Source organism: Aegilops tauschii, chromosome 4 (genome assembly GCF_002575655.3).
Source record: "Aegilops tauschii subsp. strangulata cultivar AL8/78 chromosome 4, Aet v6.0, whole genome shotgun sequence".
Classification (NCBI taxonomy): Eukaryota; Viridiplantae; Streptophyta; class Magnoliopsida; order Poales; family Poaceae; genus Aegilops; species Aegilops tauschii.
In genome coordinates this window covers 270,685,431-270,706,793 of record NC_053038.3, presented here as the reverse complement: position 1 = coordinate 270,706,793, position 21,363 = coordinate 270,685,431, and positions in this window count along the sequence as shown.

Below are 21,363 nucleotides of genomic sequence, written 5' to 3'. Positions count from 1 at the left end.
TTCCTGAGGTCCCGTTGGTGTGCTCCCGGCCACCTCAACACGAAGAATATTTTTCGGCCACAGGATCGGCCAATTTTTGCATTGGCCAAGCTGCGTGGGGGTCTTATCATCCTATCCATCGGTTTGTATCGGACGAGGAAAACCCTCATAGCCCACTTTCACACTCGCCGACCCTTAAGGCGTTACCAAGGATCTGTCGACGGTGGAACAATCAATCCTTGGGCTTCACTATAGTACCCTTCCCCACATCCACCAACCCTCCCTTCATGTGGTAAAGGAGGGTGCACGGAGTGGAGTCGGCCTGCGAAGATATTTACGTGTTGCGTCACAGATCCAAAAAGAACGGCAACTGAAGATTAATTAATTAGTTGTGTTGATGAGGGTGCGACACGTATTTACCATGAGGGCATCGAGCTCAGCCAATGTCGGCGGCCCGACATTCAAGCCAGAGACGGAGCTAGGGCTACTGTGAGAGCTGGGTGCGGGAGCAGGTGCTAGAGTAGGTGCGGGTGCGGTTGCCACAGTAGGTACGGGTGTGGGTGCGGTGTTCATTGAGTTTCTCCCGGTGAAGCTGAGCATGGGAAAATCAGTTGGTGCCGCGTTTGGATTTTGTTGCACCCAGCTGACCACAGTTGGAATCAAGCTTGTAAAGGCAGCTGTCATATCATTTCTACAGGAAGCTACCGCTTCCAGGATTGCCTCAGCTTTGGTATTAGGTCTTGTTTTCTCGATTGCCCGCGCCACCTTCTCGTCGATAGTCACTTGATTGAACTCCTTTCTCTATGTTTTGGCCTCGGGGTCCTTGTTATAATAGTACTTCCACGTGGCGGCGTCCCCGGCGCCATGCACACGTCCATATTGTGGCCGCTGGCCCGACGGGTGTCCCATCATTATGTTCATGGCCTGGTTTAAAGCAGTGTCCCACTTGTACTTCGTCGACGACTGAGTCGACGAGTCGCTTTCGGCCGCAAGCTTGTGTTGCTCTCTCTACAAAATGGAGCGTGAATCGTTTACGAATGTGACTAGAATGTAGTAGACTTCATTGATCAAAAGCTAATATATAAGGTGGTAAAAGGATAATTACCAGTAATCTCATGAATTGCCTAGTCGGCCCGTTGGTGAAAAAAAATCTTTTTTGGGTCCCACAAGAGCCCTGATGAAGTTGTGCTCCTGCTGGTCGGTGAACTCAGCCAATGGGTCTGGGATCCTTTGATGTTCACGTTCTGCGTCCTCCTTACCCACACGGGCCTCTTTCCCGTGTAACCACGACTTCCAAGGCGGTGGTTCCCCATGTTCTTTGCCTGCAGCTGCTTGCCTCTCTCCGACTTGGCCTTGGTAGCTTCTTCATTGCAAGTCTCCTTGAACTTTTCAAAGTCCTCTATCGTAATTTTTTATTGTCTGCAACAATCTCGGTGTAGATTTCATGGTCTACTTCAATCGCCTTTTTCATCCTAGTTTTCCAAGCACTCAATGCATTGTTGAACTTCCCTAGGGCTTTGTTGTTGATTTTTTTCATGACATCATCTTCCCATGGGTCGACATCGTCATTCTGACCGAGGAACAGAAATCTTGCGTGCAACCTAGTTAGGAGCAGCTTCTTCAAATGTTCATTCTTCCGTATTTTTGTGGTGTTGATGTTAGCGGTATCCTGTATGATGCATGCTAGTTGGTTGCCGTAACACACTGCACTTCCCGCGGCTCTGTTGGCTCGAACTCGCCAGGGTGCACCGCCGTGACCACCCGTCTTCCGTTGTCGAGCTCATTTGGGCGTCGTGTCCTCTTTGCCCTCTTTCCTTCACTGGCTTGGGAGGTCCCACCTTCCGTGTTGTCGTTAGCAACATCATCAGGGCCCGTCTTAGTGCCGGTGTTGGTGGCATCAATGTTGGCGCCGGCGCCACCGCCGTCGTCATCCGTCATGACAAGGGGGTCCTGACACCCAGCTTGTCTCTCCTGATCCGCCAGAATGTCGAGGTAGGCGTGTGCTCGACCTTCTTGGGACTGAGAACCTCCGGCCTCATCAGTGTCGGTCATGTTTCCAAGGGTTCAATGTCGTAGTCGTTTAATTATCGAGCTTTATATAATAAATTGAATAATGACAAAAAAGTGACCTTTGTTTTGCCTGAATGTGGTTTCATTCTCGTCGTGACAAATCTCGAGCACTCGATATGTCCAACTTTCTAGCACAAGTCATGCCGAAATTCACGAAAAATTTCAGCATGACCTATGCTAGAAAGTGCACATATAGAGCACCTGAAATTTGTCAGAATGGAAATGAATCAACATTTCTAGCAAAACATAGGTCACTTGCAATTGGTTTCCCTGCAAATGACAATAAGCACTATGTGCTGAAGTAGCATTTCACTAACAATCACGAAGATGCGGCCCTCACAAGAAAATTTGATAAGTCCAGTGTAAACAAGTGTGAGCATGAGCATACTCATCTGCATGTCAAGTGATATGTGTCATCACATGCATGTTAGGGTCGGGTTCGCCGGGGCTGAGGAGGTCGGCATCGTCGGTGTTGAGGACATCGGTGTCATGGTCGGTGTCGCTGGGGCTGAGGGGGTTGAGGGCGTCCTTCTCCTCCTCGCCGAGCACCTTGCGGATGGAGGGGGTTGAGGGCATCCTTCTCCTCCTCGCCGAGCACCTTGCTGATGGAGGGGGTTGAGGGTGTCCTTCTCCTCCTCGCTGAGCCTTATCGATCTGCAGACCAAATTTGGTCAGAGAGAGAGAGAGAGGGAGGGAGAGAGACCTGCCGGCGGTGAGAAGATGGCGCCGATGGTGGGGAATGCACGGGGGAGCGGCGGCACGGGGGGAGGGGGAGGGCCGGGGGACGCCACAGGGGGTGGGGGTGACGGGCGGCCGGTGGCCGGTGGCCGTCGTCGGGGTCGGGGTTGAGGTCGAGTCTAGCGTCGGCGGCGACATGGGTGGTGCAGCGTCGGCGGCGGCGTGGTGTGGGAGAGAGAGGGGGATTGACAGAGTGATAGGAAGAGTGTGGCTCGACAGGGCCAGCCGGGGCTGTAGGCAACTTAGCTATAGTGTGGCTGCACAACACGCGCTATAGCTAAGTTAGCTATACTGCGGCGACGTAGAAAACGCACTACTGCTACAACATTTTTTATTTTAAAATTATGTGGTCAGTTAGCTGTAGCGCTTGTTCTCCCGAAAAGCGCTACTGATAGATTTTTGTTTTTCTTATTTCTTTTTCTTTATCTTTCATTTGCATTTTTCTTTTCTTTTTATTTTTCATTTTTCATTTTTATCTTTCATTTGCATTTTTCTTTTTCATTTCCTTGTTCTATAAGTTGTAGCAGTGTTATAGCTAGGGTTTGGTCTGTTGGAGCAATAACACAGTTTACCCTCCGGATAATAATTAGTGTATAATATATATTACATCATTTGACCGCTAATAGCGGTATACAAAATAGATACACACAAATTATATGGATTAGTTTGTCAGCTTGGCGACGACGACGCTTCAGACTGATCTTCTTCCCTCTTTTGTTTGTTGTGGAATAATTGAGCCCATGGTCATGACTTTTCCTTTTCCAGGGATTACAATCTTTCGTAGGTAATGTAGTCTTCATTCTTATTTTGACGTATGTTTCATCATCAGCAGCATCATTTTCCCTCATCGGATCACCGTACTGGTCGTAGTCTTCCCTGTTGGCGACTCCATCCATTCCGATGATGCTCCTTTTGCCTCTCCTCACGACAACATGGCTGGGATTGCTCGGGTCGGTTATGAAGAAACATTGTGTCACATGTTTAGCGTGTACCCATGGCTCATTTTTGGCGGCGGTGTTGACAGTACCGCTATCAGAGTCGGGTATGCACATGGTAGTGAAATGTCGGTTTTCTCTTTGTACGTTCTTAGCCCATCTGACACGGAACATCATCGCGCTATGCAATCCAGAGAAGTTAAGCACCCAGATCTCTTCGACCCTTCCATAATATCTTTCGGTTACGTTCCCGGTCATGGCTTCCATCATCACCCCTGAGTTCTGGTTATCACTATTTATATCTTTGTCCTCTGTGTAGAATCGTGTATCTGTTGATATTGTATGCTTGATAAGTCACGAGGTTGGTCGACGGGCCATGTGCTAAGGCGTATATGAGCATTCCGTCCAGACAGCCCTCTTCCGGGGGATTAGCCAGTCGCTCTTTGAACCCATGCAAGAAAGTGGAGTTGTGCTCTCTAATAACTTCAGCGTCCGTCCTGTGCACCCCACGGTCACTGTACTTCTTTGTGATGGTCTCTTTGTGCAATGTCACAAAATCTTCTAGCACATCTAGGTGTTGTAGCACTTCTAAGTTTGCCCTCTCAAAGTCGTTTTGTCGGCCCGAGCAGACCACATTCACATCCCTATGACCGTTGGTGTGACCTTCGCTTCGAGCCTTCCACAGTGCTTGTTGACGGGCAGACCAACAACAGGGTCTCCGGTGCCTGCTAGATAACTCTCACAGAAAGAGATGCACTCTTTGGTCAGATAACCCTAGGCTATGCTTCCATCCGGATGGGACATGTTACGAACGAATCCTTTGATGACCCCATTCATCCTCTCGAACGACATCATGTTGTGTAGGAATGTCGGCCCTAGGTCGATGATGTCGTCTGCTACCTCTTGAGCACTGCGTTGGTTTTCCCTTGAAGAGGAAAGGGTGATGCAGTAGAGCAGCGTAAGTATTTCCCTCAGTTTTTGAGAACCAAGGTATCAATCCAGTAGGAGGCCACGCACGAGTCCCTCGCACCTACACAAACAAATAAAATCCTCGCAACCAACGCAATAAAGGGGTTGTCAATCCCTTCATGGTCACTTACGAAAGTGAGATCTGATAGATATGATAAGATAATATTTTTGGTATTTTTATAATAAAGATGCAAAGTAAAATAAAAGGCAATGAGAATAGCTAAGTGTTGGAAGATTAATATGATGGAAAATAGACTCGGGGGCCATAGGTTTCACTAGTGGCTTCTCTCGAGAGCATAAGTATTACGGTGGGTAAACAAATTACTGTTGAGCAATTGACAGAATTGAGCATAGTTATGAGAATATCTAGGTATGATCATGTATATAGGCATCACGTCCGAGACAAGTAGACCGACTCTTGCCTGCATCTACTACTATTACTCCACACATCGACCGCTATCCAGCATGCATCTAGAGTATTAAGTTCAAAAGAACAGAGTAACACTTTAAGTAAGATGACATGATGTAGAGGGATAAACTCATGCAATATGATATAAACCCCATCTTGTTATCCTCGATGGCAACAATACAATACGTGCCTTGCTGCCCCTACTGTCACTGGGAAAGGACACCGCAAGATTGAACCAAAAGCTAAGCACTTCTCCCATTTCAAGAAAGATCAATCTAGTAGGCCAAACCAAACTGATAATTTGAAGAGACTTGCAAAGATAACCAATCATACATAAAAGAATTCAGAGAAGATTCAAATATTGTTCATAGATAAACTTGATCATAAACCCACAATTCATCGGTCTCAACAAACACACCGCAAAATAAGATTACATCGAATAGATCTCCACAAGAGAGGGGGAGAACATTGTATTGAGATCCAAAAAGAGAGAAGAAGCCATCTAGCTAATAACTATGGACCCGAAGGTCTGAGGTAAACTACTCACACATCATCGGAGAGGCTATGGTGTTGATGTAGAAGCCCTCCGTGATCGATGCCCCCTCCGGCGGAGCTCCAGAAAAGGCCCCAAGATGGGATCTCACGGGTACAGAAGGTTGCGGCGGTGGAATTAGGTTTTTGGCTCCGTATCTGGTAGTTTGGGGGTACGTAGGTATATATAGGAGGAAGAAGTACGTCCGTGGAGCAACGTGGGCCCCATGAGGGTGGAGGGCACGCCCAGGGGGGTAGGCGCGCCCCCCTACCTCGTGCCTTCCTGGTTGATGTCTTGACGTAGGGTCCAAGTCCTCTGGATCACGTTCGTTCCGAAAATCACGTTCCCGAAGGTTTCATTCCGTTTGGACTCCGTTTGATATTCTTTTTCTGCGAAACTCTGAAATAGGCAAAAAACAGCAATTCTGGGCTGGGCCTCCGGTTAATAGGTTAGTCCCAAAAATAATATAAAAGTGTATAATAAAGCCCAATAATGTCCAAAACAGAATATAATATAGCATGGAACAATAAAAAATTATAGATACGTTGGAGACGTATCATTGTCCATGATGTGGACACATAGATGCACCATGACATCAAAGAACGCGTGCGGGAAGTACATCTCTAGCTCATTTAGTATGACAACGATCTCTTCCTGTAGCCTATGGAGTTGCTTCACACTGATCGACTTTCGAGAGATAGCATCAAAAAAGTGGCATAGGTCAGTAAGCGTCTCACGGACGTGTGTGTCCATAATCCCTCTAAGTGCAACCGGGAGTAACTACGTCATCATCACATGACAGTCATGAGACTTCATCCCGCTGAACCTTTTTTTCTTAGTGTCTAGATATCTGCTTATCTTCCCACAGTATCCGGAACTAACTTTCATTCCGGCAAGGCACTTGAACAATTGATCAACCTCCTTCGGATCTAAGGTGAAGCAAGAGGGGGGCAATATTGTTCTTCCTTCTTGTTTACTTTTTTGCCCCTATCTTCTGTCTCCATCTCCTCTGACAACTTTTTACCGGGCATTTGGAGATCTTTCCTGATTTTCAAAAATTCCAAGTCTTTTCTTGCCTTCGGCCCATCCTTGGTCTTCTCCGGCATGTTCATCAATGTTCCAAGCAAACTCTCGAGGATATTTTTTGTGATATGCATTTGATCAAGGCTATGAGGCGTGTCGAGTTTGGACCAGTATTCCATGTCCCAGAAAACAGATCTCATCTTCCATACCTTCAGCAGCGACTCCGGCGCCTTTTTCTTCGTCTTTCCCAGTGAGGGGCACTCTTCCCAGTTCTTCAATAACTCATATATTTCTACACCGCTCTGCTTACGTGGAGGACCTCGATGGTCAGCCTTACCATTGAATAGATGTCCACGCTTTCTCCACGGGTCATCCTTCTCGAGCCATCTTTGATGCCCCATGTACACGATTTTCGAAGACCCGCCATCTTTCGATAGCTACAGAGAAGTTGTATCATCCATGCACCTGGTGCATCCGCAATATTCGTGGCACACCTGGCCGGAGTGATATCCATAACCGAGATAGTCCTGCACCGCCGTGATCAACGTGGCTCTCATGTAGAAATACTCTCCTTTGCTTGCGTCCCATATCTTGGTCGGTGTTGTCCATAAGGTTTGTAGCTCCTCTTTCAGTAACCCGAGATACAGATTTATATCATTTCCCAGTTGTCTCGGCCCTTGAATAAGCATAGCCATGTGTATGTATTTTTCCTTCATGCACTTCTAGGGGAGGTTGTACATCCATACAAACACGGGCCATGTGCTATGATTGGTGTTCTGGTTGCCAAACGGATTCATGCCATCACTACTAGTGCCAAGCATGATGTTCTTGCGAAAAAATCAAATTCAGCGTTTAATGCTCTCCACTGGCTAGCATCTACGAGGTGTCTCAGCTTCGGATCATCTCCACCATCTGGCTTCACCCTCTCCGCGTGCCAGCGCATAAGCTTTGCTTCCTTAGGATCTACGAAATACCGCTGCAGATGCGGAGTGATCGAAAAGTACCATACAACTTTCTGTGGAGCTTTCTTTCCGGCCTTCTTATATCGTGAAGCATTGCACTTTGGACAGATGTTTTTTTCCGCATGCTCGTTCTGATATATGATGCAATCGTTGATGCATGCGTGATATCTAATGTGTGGCAGATCAAGATGGCACACGATTTTCTTTGCCTCCTCGACTCTAGTAGGACACAGGCTTCCCGCATGAAGAACCTTCTTTAGATACTTCAGAAGCTCATCCAGGCTTGCATCCGTCCATTTGTTTTTTGCCTTCGTCTTTAGAAATTCTAGCGTGAAACTCAAGCGGGTCACCTCAGGATCGCAACCATCATGCAAAGGAGTCATCGAGTCTACCTCCAGTTGCGCCAGTTTGGCCTCCTCTCTAGAAGCAGCTCTATCACTAGTCATCTTCTTATGAAGCAGGCCTCTAACATGCGGGCCCCGCATGGCTAAACTTAATAGCGACGAAGATGGCGGCGTGTCCTGTCTTCTCCGCCTTGTACTGCCTCTTCGCCATCGCCATTTCCGAGGTCGTCTTCTTCTTCGGGCCCATAATCGGTCATCTCTTCGTCTGGCCCCATGTCGTTATTTCCTGCCCCCGTCAATGTCCTCATCATCATCATCTTCACTTATCCACTAAGCATGGCCATCCATGAAACCATGCATGAGCAGGTGCGCCTTGAATTTACCACCCTTAAAGGGGTCGAGCCTGACTCCTCCTTTGCATTTTCGACACGGACATCCAACATCCTTCAGTCTTTTTTCATACATGTCGTCCACCGCGGATTGCCAGTATCTTTCCACCATCCTTCCATTGACCTTCATGATCACCTGCGCGCGGAGCAAAATATTATACCTTCCCTAACCATAGGACATACTGAGTTTGCCGGAAATTCCCCGAAACGGAATTGAATTGACATTTTGGCAAAACATAGGCAACTCATGTCACCCACATTTCAACAAATACACAATATAGGCAACTCACATGCCACACACAATTTGGTATATTCTCATATCACGCATATATATATATATATATATATATATATAGTTTCGGTCCTATTGCACACACACACTTTTTTTTGCTCACCTGTGTGTCGAGAGGGATATCGAGCACCTTCTTAATTAGCTAGTAGCTCAAGATATAGCTCTAACTAGCTAGGGAAAGAGAGAGGGCTAGGGAGAGAGAGGGAGGAGAGGGAGGGCATTAATGGAAGGGGGTGGTGGAGGGGCAAAGAAGAGGGGGGAGGGCATTAATGGAGGGGGTGGTGGAGGGGCAAAGAAGAGGGGGAGGAGGGGCAAAGAAGAGGGGGTGGAGGGGCAAAGAAAGAAAGAGGGAGGAGGGAGTGCATTAATGAGGGGTGGTGGAGGGGCAAAGAAGAGGGGGAGCATTGAAAGGAACAAGCAAGTGCAATGGGAGGGGGAAAAGGAAGGGGGAGGAAGAAGAGGGGAGGAAGAAGGGGGTAAAGGTGGTAGGTATTTTGGCTGGCGACCATAGTAGTAGTGCTGGTCACCAATGTGCGCTACTGCTATGGTCGCCAGCCAAAATATCTACTGCTAAGTTATACTAGCTATAGCGCGGGGTGAAAAAACACGCTACTGGTAAAAGTGTACACATAGAAGAAATAGCAGTAGCGCGTTTCTTACAATAGGCGATATAGATCCTGAAGTAACAGTAGCGCTGGGTAGACGACCGGCGCTGCTAATATTTATTGATCTGGTGGTGTGGTGTGGCACACTTACCAGTAGCGTGCTCAAAGGAAACCACCGCTGCTGCTAATCATACCAGTAGCGCTCTTTCTACCCAGCGCTACTGGTAACTAGTAGTAGCGTGGGGGCATAAACAAAAGCTATTGGTAAACTTCTATGTATAAGCATTTTCCTAGTAGTGGGAGGAGGAGAAGCGGCGCCGGTGAACTCTTGCCGAACTCCACGACGTCCTCCTCGAGCAGGGGCTCGCGAAGGAGAAGGAGTTCCTCGGCAACGAGGATGCGAGGCACCGCGAGAAGAAGGCGCAGGGTGTCATCTACGTCGACCTCATCTCCGATAACGGCAACTGATGATGTCCGCCGCTGCAGCGTCACCACCGCACCCTGATGGCTCCGATGAGCCTAATTTTGGCTTTAGGGTTACGGTGGCCATCGCCTATCCTCGTCTATTTAGTGTAATTTGTAGTGTATGTATGAACTATGTATGCTAATCGCTATGTGAACAAGTTCTATTTCTCCCGCGAAGTCTTGAATTCAAGTTTTATAGTTTTGTTTACGGTTTCTGATCTTTCGCGGTGGTTTTTGGTCCGTTTCCGAGGCAGTGAGCGGACTATAAACTGAGTTTACAGGTCCGCGATTTGAGGGGTCTGCTAAAGTTGCTCTTATATGTTTAGATCCTTGATGATATTCAATACCCCTTTGATCTTGAACATGAATATGATTTGTGAGTACTTACTTTTGTTCTTGAGGAGATGGGAGAAGTCTTGTTATAAGTAATCATGTGAATTTGGTATTCGTTCGATATTTTGATGATATGTATGTCGTTGCTTCCTTTAGTGGTGTCATGTGAACGTCGACTACATGACACTTCATCATACTTGGGCCTAAGGGAAGGCATTGTGGAGTAATGAGTAGATGATGGGTTGCTAGAGTGATAGAAGCTTAAACTCTAGTTTATGGGTTATTCCATAAGGGGCTGATTTGGATCCATATGTTTCATTCTATGGTTAGATTTATCTTAATTCTTCTTTCGTAGTTGCAGATGCTTGCGAGAGAGGGTAATCATAAGTGGGAGGATTGTTCAAGTAAGAACAAAACCCAAGCACTGGTCCACCCACATATCAAATTATCAACGTAGCAAACGCGAATCAAACAAACATGATGAAAGTAACTAGATGATAATTCCCATGTGTCCTCAAGAACACTTTGCTTGATATAAGAGAACCTTTCGGCCTGTCCTTTGCTATAAAAAGGATTGGGCTACCTTGCTACTCCTTTGCTACTATTATTACTTGTTACCCGTTACGAATTACCTTGCTAGAAAACTATCTGTTATTGATAATCTCAGTGCTTGCAGAGAATACCTTGCTGAAAACTGCTTGTCATATCCTTCTGCTCCTTGTTGGCTTCGACACTCTTACTTATTGAAAGGACTAAGATTGATCCCATATACTTGTGGGTCATTAATGGATATTTATGTTGGGTGACATTCATCATATAGTAGTCATAACCTCGAGCGATACACAATAGCTCCAATTCATCAATGTAATGTAGGCATGTATTCCGTATACTGTCATACATTATAATAAGAAATTGCATGACATCTTTTGTCCTACCCTCCCGTGGCAGCGGGGTCCATAAGGAAATCTAAGGGATATTAAGGCCTCCTTTTAATAGAGAAATGGAACAAAGCGTTAACACATAGTGAATACATGAACTCCTCAAACTATGGTAATCACCGAAAAATGGTCCCAATTATTGTCACCTTGGGGTATGTAGATCATAACACATAATAGGTGCATACAACTTGCAAGATAGGATCAAGAACTCAAATATATTCATGAAAACATAAAAGTTCTGATCTGAAATCATGGCACTCGGGCCCTAGTGACAAGTATTAATCATAGCAAAGGCATAGCAACATCAATCTCAGAACATAATGCATAATAGGGATCAAGGCCTAACAAATTGACTCAATTACATGAAAAATATCATCCAACTTCATCACCGTCCAGCAAGCCTATGAAGGAATTACTCACTCCCGGTGGTGAGCATCATGGAATTGTTGATGGAGAAGGGTTGATGATGACGAAGGCGATGATTTCCACCCTCTGGAGCCCCGAACAGACTCCAGATCAGCTCTCTCGATGAAGAACAGGAGGTGGCGTCAGCTCCGTATCCTAAAACGCGATGATTCCTTCTCTCTGATTTTTTTCTCCATGAGACGGTACTTATGGAGTTGGACTTAGGGTTGCCGGAGGCTCCCAGGGCCCACAAGCCTGGGGGCACGCCTTGGGGGGGTAGGCGCACCCCCTGAATTTGTGGCTCCTGGGTGGGCCCCTCCAGTAGTTAACTTCGCCAATATTTTTTATATATTATGGAAATATTCTTCGTAAATTTTCAGCTCAATCTGAGAACTTTTATTTCTGCACAAAAACAACACCATGGCAGTTCTGCTGAAAACAACGTCAGTCCGGGTTAGTTCCATTCAAATCATGCAAATTAGATTCCAACAAGAGCAAAAGTGTTTGGAAAAGTTGATACATTTGGGACATATCAGCAGCCTGGGTCGATGTCGTGGAGCTTTAGACGTTGATCCATTGCTGCTTGCTTCTTGTCTTCTCAGCTGCAACTCCTTTCCCGTGTCCCGACGGTCATCGGCTTCGTCTCTGGCCCCTCTTTCTCCTTCTCATAGGTCCGACCTCGCCTCCGTTTCTCTGGTGCAAGCCATCGGCCATGGCGCCCCGGGCAGCCCACCGTTCTCACCGGGGGGTCCCCTAGCGAGGGGGGCCAGTTTTCCTTCCCCTTCACCCTTGGTCGGGGGAACGATCCTCACCATAACACCGGATAGGACCACAGGGGCCGTCGGGGCGGGTTTGGCCCCCCTGTCGTGCCGTTTATTGTGCCGATGCATTAATGGGCCTGGCGACCCCCTCGGATGCATGTGCTCGGGCCGCTGCCTCGCTACCCCGTCCATCTCCGTGATTTCTCACAACCACGGGCTTAAGGGAGATTGGTCGTTGACATGCACCAGGGGATGTAGGATGAAGGCATGGGAAGCAGCTAGGGTTGAGGCCGGGGTCATACGCCCGACATATGTGCAATCGACCGAATGTCCGGTAATTGGAAGTCAGTCAGGCTGGGGATGCCACAGTTTTCAGCATGGCTACCCCCCTCAGGCGGGGGTAGCCCGAATCCTCTATCGAGTGGGTAGTGCCTAGCCACCCCTTGCCAAATCTGAAATTTGGGTGAGCTGATTCCTAAGCCTTAGCCCCCTACCTGGCGCGCCAGATGTCGGAGGGCGATCTCTAGACACCAGGGATCAAGGATGCCCCGTATTTGTTAGTTCGACCAGGGACTAAAACACCAAGCCCATCAACTCTCAAATGTAGCAAAGGAGGGCACGAACACAAGAAGATTTATACAGGTTCGAGCCGCCCTTATGGCATAAAACCCTACGTCCTATTGGTATTTCATATAAGCTCAAGGATGCAAAGTGTTTGGGGTGTACAAAAGAGGTGGTCGTGGAACTAGCTAGAGTGCCCGAACACCTTTTTATCTTCTCTCTCCACCCTCTCTCTTCTACCAGTGCTCGTATGAGGGAATGGGTTGCTAGAGTATGCAAAGGTTGTCCTTCTATTCGACCACGGCCCTCCCCTTATATAGATCCGGGGGTGGCACACTTGGTCATGTTAATAAATACAATACACTGTACAAAGGAGGATATTCATCGCGCTTCGTCCACTTGCCTCTGTCGGTCAGTCAGGAGCCTGACACTGTGCCGGATCAGGCACGTAAGTGCCTTCCCCGACGTGACGCACTGCATCGCCCTCATGCCTTTATTTATGGCCATCGACTCGTCTTGTCTCGTGCCTCCCAGGTCATCATGATGATGGCACTGAGCCTAGCCCTGCACCAGGCTAAGCTAGTAGCCTGGCCAGGCATTCAAAGCCTGGTCGGTGGAGTGTGCCGCAAGGCCAGCTTCGCTGGCTGACGCATGTCCTGCCAGCTCGGGGAGGCAGCCCCCGTGTGCATCATGGATGATGCCAGGGCCCTCCTCAGGGATCTTCTGTGACAACTACTTCATTGTCACCTATAAATTTTACATCTTTGGGTTCACCTTTTTATCATGACATCGTGACTTTCTTTTTATTGAACCACATAATGTATTCAGGGTCGAGCGGGCACATACGTTCAATATATTGATCATACCCTGTATTTTAATACTCCGTCAGAATTCACCCATCGAGATGTGCTTGTTACAATCCGAAGTGGGGGATGTGTCCAAATAACATCTTGACCGACACTGGTCCTGATTGTCCTACCGCAGGCCCTATCCGTCGCGCAGGGTTGCCTCGATAATTAAGATAATGAAATCAGACAAGAGCTTTGGGCGTGACTACACCTCATGAATCCCCAATGATTGGATCCATGTTACCCTACTGAACCTTACTGTCACCGGTGTTCGGTAACACTTCATGTTCTCCTTGCTCCGAGCCTCATCGGTGCTCGATCTCCATGATCTTGGGTACCTGCAGGGATAAAGATCGCGGACAAGACAAGATACATCTACGAAACAACTTTATTTCACACACATAGGATGTTAATTCAAAGCCCTTCCATTGATTCCCACAACAAATACAGAGGGTTGCAAGGCTTATGCCTCAACTCATACCTTACCAAACTACTCACACATGGAGATCAGATCGCGAGAAATAAACGTTGAAGAATACATCTTGAAGATATATTGACTACAAATATGTCTTACAATGGATGCCTTGTGTGATGTGCAATTACAGGTATGAACTAGATGAGGAAGCATATGGTGGTGATGGTGGCTATGGAGATGGAAATGGCGGCGGCTAGGGTTTGTGAATGATGATTAAGATGGTTCTATTCTAGCTTTGTTCGACTCTCTCCTCTTGACATTTCGATGGGGTCCCCTTTATAAAAGTTGTCCAGGTATATGACCTACCTTGCTTACGCCCGTATGGAACACCGTCTTTTGCCATGACTTCGTAGGTTCGCCTCCTGGTGATTTCTTATTTCTTCATCTCCATTCCCTTGCATATTCCCACATGATTTCTTCCCTTTTTAGCCCATTTTCCATGGAAACACATCAAAGATAGGATTTGTGGAACCTTTGCATTCATTAGTCATTAGTAGCAATATCGGAGTGAATATCTCTTTTTAAATGAAATATCTCGGTTTAAACAAGGGTGAATGAGTGTAAAAATATCACTCATCAATGTCCAACGTGTATAACCATCATCAAAAATCCTCTTCACCAAATGATATTTCAATTCTTCTTTCATTCTGGCCATTCTCATGTTGTCACATCTATGACATGGACAACACGACATTCATTTGCCATTCACCTCCATGTGTTGGATGGTGAACTGAAGAAACCATTCAACCTTCTTGACAAAATAATCCATCGCCTACTCTCACACATTAATCTTCATTCATTTTACACCAAAAATAAAAATTAGCACTTCCATAGGTAGAACAATATTTACATCGAGAAAAATGACGGTGCCATGACCGACCTTCGACGCACATGCAATTTTTGTTTCTGAGATAATGCACTAATAAAATTAACAAGCTTCCATCAATATGTTTTGGAGAGGCCTTCTGAACCAAGAGTACACCAAACTAACGGGACACAATAACCTAGACAAGCAACTCACCTCCTTAGGAGCTGGTAAAACTGGTCCGAATACACATGGATGTTCTAGAAAGACACACACACACACACATAAAGGCTGACTAGCAAAATACATAGTCAGAGATAACATTAGTCACTCCAACATTTTGACAGTTCACCCATCACGTACTGACTTCAAACACATGCACTTATAGTGATATAATGTATAACATTGTCTAGTCAGTGTGAGCACATGACATACTATGACTGACCCCTTGGCTCATCACGGACCGGCCAAAATTTATCTGTGATAACTACCAAGCCAAAGCTTCAAAGCCTTATCACTGACGCACCTATCGTGGCTTCTCAGTGAAGAGCTTCATCTCTGGTTGGTGGCTACGTGTTAGGTGGTGATGAGGGGTTAGTGCAATTCATGCGCTACAGTAGTGCGCAAACCCCATCCACACACTTCTCCCCCACAACTCCACCGCCGTGGCATACCACCACACATCCACTCGCAACAATTGGCAAGAAGACAAATGTCGAGAAGACCGGGGCGTGGTGGCTACCATTCTGACCAGTCGCCGCCACGCTAGGATAATAGATCTGGGTGGCGCTCTAGATCCAGTTTGCACTATCTCCCATTGTCGCGGGACCTTCATTGTCCACGACTTCACCCCCCGTGAAGGCGAAGCTGATCTTGTCGAACGACGAGGAGCAACAACCATTGTTACTCGCCAGAGCTGCCCGATCGGGCAATGAGTTCACAAAACATATGGAGGATGTTGTGCTGATCGTTGATCGACCAGGATCTAGCGTTGCCATCCTCTTCACGCAACTACGACGTCTAGACTGGACGTCGCATCAAGGAGGAGCCACCGCCCCCTCCGCACAACCATGGCATCCAGATCGGAGGTCGCGTTAAGGAGGAGCCACATCCCCTCCGCATCATCAGCCAAGCATGCAGTGGCGGCCGGCCCTCCTCTCCGTCAAGAAGGAGGAGCCATCCTCCTCGCCGCCGAACGACCACCTCACTTGCACTACTAGCTCAAAGGGACCGGCGCTGATGGCGTGTCGTCGTCGAAGTGCAAGTCCAAGGCAGAGGAGTCTCACCAGAGCGGCGCCGGGCGCAATGCAAGGCACCCAGGTGGCGCAGTCTAGGTGCTTGCGGACCTCGCGCCCATAGAGGCATGGCCCTCGGTCGGTCCAAAACCACCATCGAGTCTGACGCCCGTAGACGTCGCTGTCTCAACACCCATCTCTTCCAAGCGGGGCTCGCAGATTTTGAGGGTGCCATCCGCTTCCAAGCCGAGGACAAACGACACAATGCGGTAGGGGACGTGGCCGGGCGGCTGCGACATGAGCGCGCTGCGACAACCCGGGAGGGATGCTGCAACGCGTGGCGGGTCTTCTGCCACCGGCGTGACGACGATGATGCTAGTTTGGACGACGACCGAGGTGCCCGTGGCCTTGGATGCCATGCCCACGGGGTCGCCATCCACTACTTGAAGGAAACATGCCCTAGAGGCAATAATAAATTTATTATTTATTTCCTCATATCATGATAAAATGTTTATTATTCATGCTAGAATTTATTAACCGGAAACATAATACATGTGTGAATACATAGACAAACATAGTGTCACTAGTATGCCTCTGCTTGACTAGCTCGTTAATCGAAGATGGTTGAGTTTCCTAGCCATGGACATGAGTTGTCATTTGATTAATGAGAACACATCATTAGGAGAATGATGTGATTGACTTGACCCATTCCGTTAGCTTAGCACTTGATCGTTTAGTATGTTGCTATTGCTTTCTTCATGACTTATACATGTTCCTATGACTATGAGATTATGCAACTCCCGTTTACTGGAGGAACACTTTGTGTGCTACCAAACGTCACAACGTAACTGGGTGATTATAAAGGTGCTCTACAGGTGTCTCCTAAGGTACTTGTTGAGTTGGCGTATTTCAAGATTAGGATTTGTCACTCCGATTGTCGGAGAGGTATCTCTGGGCCCTCTCGGTAATGCACATCACTATAAGCCTTGCAAGCAACGTGACTAATGAGTTAGTTGCAGGATGATGCATTACGGAACGAGTAAAGAGACTTGCCGGTAACGAGATTGAACTAGGTATTGAGATACCGACGATCGAATCTCGGGCAAGTAACATACCGATGACAAAGGGAACAACGTATGTTGTTATGCGGTTTGACCGATAAAGATCTTCGTAGAATATGTAGGAGCCAATGTGAGCATCCAGGTTCCGCTATTGGTTATTGACCAGAGACATGTCTCGGTCATGTCTACATAGTTCTCGAACCCGTAGGGTCCGCACGCTTAAAGTTTGGTGACGATCGGTATTATGAGTTGTTGTGTTTTGATGTACCGAAGGTAGTTCGGAGTCCTGGATATAATCACGGACATGACGAGGAGTCTCGAAATGGTCGAGACATAAAGATCGATATATTGGACGACTATATTCGGACACCGGTAGTGTTCCCAGTGGTTTCGGAGAAAAACCGGAGTACCGGGGGGTTACTGGAACCCCCCGGGGAGTTAATTGGGCCTCATGGGCCTTAGTGGGAGAAGAGGAGGGGCGGCCAGGGCAGCCGCGCGCCCCCTCCCCCTCTAGTCCGAATTGGACAAGGAGGGGGGCGGCGCCCCCCTTTTTCCTTCTCCTCCTCTCTCCCTTCCTTCCCTCTCCTACTCCAACAAGGAAAAGGAGGAGAGTACGACTCCCCCCTTGGCGCGCCCTCCTCCTGGCCGGCCGCCTCCCCCCTTGCTCCTTTATATACGGGGCAGGGGCACCTATAGACGCAGAAGTTGATCTATTGATCTATTCCAGCCGTGTGCGGTGCCCCCCTCCACCATATTCCACCTCGGTCATATCGTAGCGGTGCTTAGGCAAAGCCCTGTGTCGGTAACTACATCATCACCGTCATCAGGCCGTCGTGCTGACGGAACTCTCCCGTAAAGCTCTGCTGGATCGGAGTTCGCGGGACGTCATCGAGCTGAACGTGTGCTGAACTCGGAGGTGCCGTACGTTCGGTACTTGGATCGGTCGGATCGTGAAGACGTACGACTACATCAACTACGTTGTGCTAACGCTTCCGCTTTCGGTCTACAAGGGTACGTGGACAAACACTCTCCCCTCTCGTTGCTATGCATCACCATGATCCTGCTTGTGCGTAGGATATTTTTTTGAAATTACTATGTTCCCCAACACTACTATGCCTATTTTTAGCTTAGTTTAGGTTAAGTTTATTTCAAACTTAATAAATTCCTTTCGTTTGCATCTGAATTATCAAAAATTGTTAATTTGGCCCACATTTCTTGTCCTATCCGTTTAAACCACACAGACGTTTGGTGACTCCAGGTGGATGGCCGGCGCCTCCACATCATTTGTCAGCTGATGAATAAAATGAGAAATCCAAAGATTTTGTCGAAAATTGCTCGTTTGGAAATTTGCAGAGGTAATCTGCATTGGAGATGCCAACATTAGAGCATCTCTAGCAGTTCCTGCGACTGGCCGTCTTACAAAACTTTTTTACAGTACCGCGAACCCTCCAACGAAACAGACCCCGTAAACCGCGTTTTACAAGATTTGTTCCGCGCCGGAGGGCTGGTGGTACCGCGAATTTTGCATAACTTCATAAATTAGAGATTTGAACAAAGAAAACTGAATGGAATCATAATATAAATTAAACAAATGAATATAGATGGTCTGAAAAGCTATTCACAATACAACAATTGGTATCATTACAACAAACGTTTGAGTTCGAGTTATTATTACAACACCAAATTATTTAATCACACTAATAAGAAGGGAGAATGTACCCCCCATAGAGTTGCCAACGATGCTCAATAAGATCATGCTTGAGTTGGTTGTGTGAATCACGGTTCTTGATCTTCCAGTAGGTGTCAAGAAATGCAGTGATCTCACCTGTGTCCCTAGCAGGCTTCACACGGCTATCAACATAGTCATAATTGTACTCCAAGTTCAAATCTCTCTCATCCTGGACGATCATGTTGTGTAAAATTACACAAGCATTCATGATGTTTCTGAAGGATTTTTTATCCCAGAAGCGAGTAGGACCTCAAACAATAGCAAACCAAGCTTGCAAGACACCAAATGCCCTCTCAATATCCTTTTGGCAAGCTTCTTGTGCTTCAACAAAAAAAATTGTGTTTGTTGATTTTGGGATCACTAATAGTCATCACAAATGTTGACCAAGAAGGATGGCCATTGATGGTATAGTTGTAAGCTGGAACTTTGTTACTAGTTAGCAGAGCAAATAGATGAGACTGTTGCAGGACATTGATTTCATTGAGAGACCCCGGCAAACGAAAGAAACAACGCCAAATCTATAAATCATGTGAAGCCACGGCTTCAAGCACAATGGTGGGTTTTCGTTGTGGCCGGTGTATTGCCCTGCCCAAGCCACCCGACAGTTCTTCCACCTTCAATGCATGCATCAATACTACCTAGGATGCTCGACCATCCCCTTTGTTTGTTCATTGCCATGAGCTTCTTTGTGTCTTATTCGTTTGGAGCACGAAGGTACTCCGAGCCAAAAACTCGAATAATTATCTTGGCAAATACACGGGCACATATGATGGTGGTATCTTCTCCAATGCGGAGATATTCATCCGCGTAGTCGACCGGAACACCATATGCAATCATTGTCGGCGTTGCCAATATTTTTTGATATGCACTAAAGCCAAACAAACCGGCAACATTCCTACGTCGAGTGAAAACGACAATTTTGCTCGCAAGCTTCAACGATGCGCATGGATAGGGACCTACGCATTCGATATCGCCTACAAAAGAGGTGAGCCGGATATGTCAGTACCTCAGCGAAGTAGTCCTTCATGAGCATCTTGTCGCCGAGAGCTGGGTTGGCGGGAATGCATAGCCGGTCGACCATGGAGCCGTGCCGCTTTTTCTTCAGGCCCGCGTCAATTTCATCCACAAGATGCACCAACACAGGTTGTCGACATCGTTGCCGAGGAACATCTCTTCTATGTCCAAATCATCAAACGAAGATGACGAGGATGAACTCCAATCCATCCACAAAATGCACCCGAATCGCCCATGAATTTCACGCGAACCTCAACTGAGCCAAATCGAACACAATTCCACTGGCGTTGGACATATCTCGCTCGAAGCCGTTCGCCGAAGCAAAGCCGTGCCGCCCCTTCTCCCCCGCCGGCCAAAGCAAAGTCAGGCCACCCCTTTCTTCTACTCGTCACCGAAGCAAAGCCGCGCCGCCCCCTTCCTTCGGTGCGCGCGGGCGAGGCCCACCGATTCGGAGGCTCTCCGGCGCCGGAACCAACCTGATGCGCCTGCTACAAGGCCGCCTGCGAAGCTCCAGGGTGGATCCATGGCGTTGGCGCTGGGCGCGAGGCCCCAGACACAAATGGGCACCCCCACGCTGAAACTTGGTGTAATGGATGCTGCGTGGGGCGAAGGAGCTTTCAGACGATGGGGGAAGCCATGGGCAACAAGAACGAGAGGGGATGTGCGGCGGCGGCAACAACGACGAGTAGTGGAGGCGCGAACAGAAGCGAGCGGAAACTGGCAAAAACAGGCGCTTCTCCCGTAGTTTTGGAGGATCCCACAAAAAAATTACTGGAACGACCGAATTTGCAGGATCTGTTCGGACCGGCAAAACGGTCTACGTCCCACAAACCGATGGTTTTTTTGTCGGATGGCCCGGGTTTGCGAGATCTATTGGAGAAGCTCTCACACAATTTTTTTTAGTGTTTTAGAGCATCTCCAGCCGTTGGCTCCCCCAGGACGCATAAAAATCGCCCCCTAAGGGCGAGCCGGCGATACAATCGGCGTTGTGGGCGGTTTTGCGTCCAGCCGTCGCCCCAGGCGCCGATATTGGCCCACTTTTCGGCCCACTTTCGGCGAATAAAGGGCCCATATGGGCGAGAATAGGCCCATATTCGGCGTGGTTCGTCGTGGCTCGGCGTTCAATTATCAACATAAATATTTTTTATCACATAGTTCATCACAGAAAATCAAATAGTTCAACAAAATAGTGCAACAAATAAAAACTCACATTTCATCACACGTCGCGCCCGGCGTCGCCCTTGAGCCTCCATAGGTGCTCCACCAGATCCTACTGCAGCTCATGATGCACCTGTGGGTCTCGGATCTCCTGACGCATACTGAGGTAGGCAGTCCAGGTTGCCGGTAGCTGGTGATCAACTTCGGCTAGAGGACCCTGCCTGTAGTATGGTTCAGTGTCAAACACTGGGTCTTCTTGCTCGCTCTCGATGATCATGTTGTGCAAGATGACACATCAAGTCATGATCTCCCACATTTGATCTTTCGA